Source organism: Galeopterus variegatus, unplaced genomic scaffold (genome assembly GCF_000696425.1).
Source record: "Galeopterus variegatus unplaced genomic scaffold, G_variegatus-3.0.2 Scaffold14223, whole genome shotgun sequence".
Classification (NCBI taxonomy): domain Eukaryota; kingdom Metazoa; phylum Chordata; class Mammalia; order Dermoptera; family Cynocephalidae; genus Galeopterus; species Galeopterus variegatus.
The window spans coordinates 25,988-27,335 of record NW_007740334.1 but is presented as its reverse complement, the minus strand read 5'-3'; positions in this window follow the sequence as shown (position 1 = coordinate 27,335).

Sequence of the window (1,348 nt, the reverse complement as noted above, 5' to 3'; positions counted from 1 at the left end):
CCCGTGGCCTTGGTGTTATCAGCACCGCACTCTCCCGAGTGAGCCATGGGCCAGCCCTAAAATATCTTTTTATATCCTTTATCTATTAGGGTATTACTAGATTTCAGCATCTTATTTAATAACATACTTGCATTATTTCCTAGAGCTGCCGTAAGAGATTGTTATAAACTGGGTGGCATAAAGCAACTTAAATTTATTCTCACGCAGTTTAGGAGTCGATGTCTGAAATCAAAGTATCAGCAGAGCCGGCCACTCTCGAAGACTCTAGGGGAGCAGGTTTCCTTGCATCTTCCAGCTTCTGTTGGTTGCCAGGAATTCTCAGTGTTCTCTGGTTTACAGAAGCATCGTTCCAATCTCTGCCACCGCCTTCACATGGTGTTCTCCCTGTTCGTATCTGTGTCCAAGTCTACCTCTTTTTTATAAGGACACCAATTGGATAGGTCTGCCCTACTCCTGTATGACCTCATCTTGACTTGCANTTATAAGGACACCAATTGGATAGGTCTGCCCTACTCCTGTATGACCTCATCTTGACTTGCAGAGGCCCTATTTCCAAATAAAGTTCCATTCGCAGGGGTTAGGACTCCAACCTACCTTTTCGGGGGCCACCATTCAGCCCACAACAATACTTAAAAAGAAAATATGCATAACTTCCGGGCACTAAAACAAAAAAGAAAAGAAAAGAAAATGTGAGCAGGAAGTTTTTCTGATAGAGAAGGAGCACAACACTGGCGGGTAAGTGATATAATCTCAGAGGAAACTCTGCGTAGGTTTATTACCATCTGTTACCTAAAGGTGCTGTGGAAAGCCATGTTCTCCAAATTTTAAGCTATTTGGGTTTTTAAAACATAAGTTAGTTAAGATTTCAGAATACTAGTTACTAACCATCAGAACTACAGAAGTACTCTCTAGTTGTCTGGTAAGGTAGAAAGCACATTTGAGTAAGGTACTCTGGATTTTTTCCTGGTTTTGGCACTGCTTAGCTATGTGATGTAGAACAATTTGCTTAATTGACATATCTGTTCTTTTAAAATTTGTAACATGCACAGTATATATAGTCCACCTTTAGGGTTCCTTTCGATTCTAACCTATAATTACAAATGGTACAATAAGATAAATCCATTTTCTTCTGTTTTCATGTGTATGTTTCTAGGGGTAAACTGTTCTTCAATTTTGCGTTTAGTAAACACATGCCTAGTAGGTTAGGTTAAAGTGAATTTATATTCAGACCACTGTTGTCCTTGACTACCACGCTGGATTCTGGGAATGTCAAGAGCTCTGACACATGCTGAGATGCTCGGATAATCAATCCGCAGTTTGTTCTCCTACAGGAAGAGGCGACATTTTC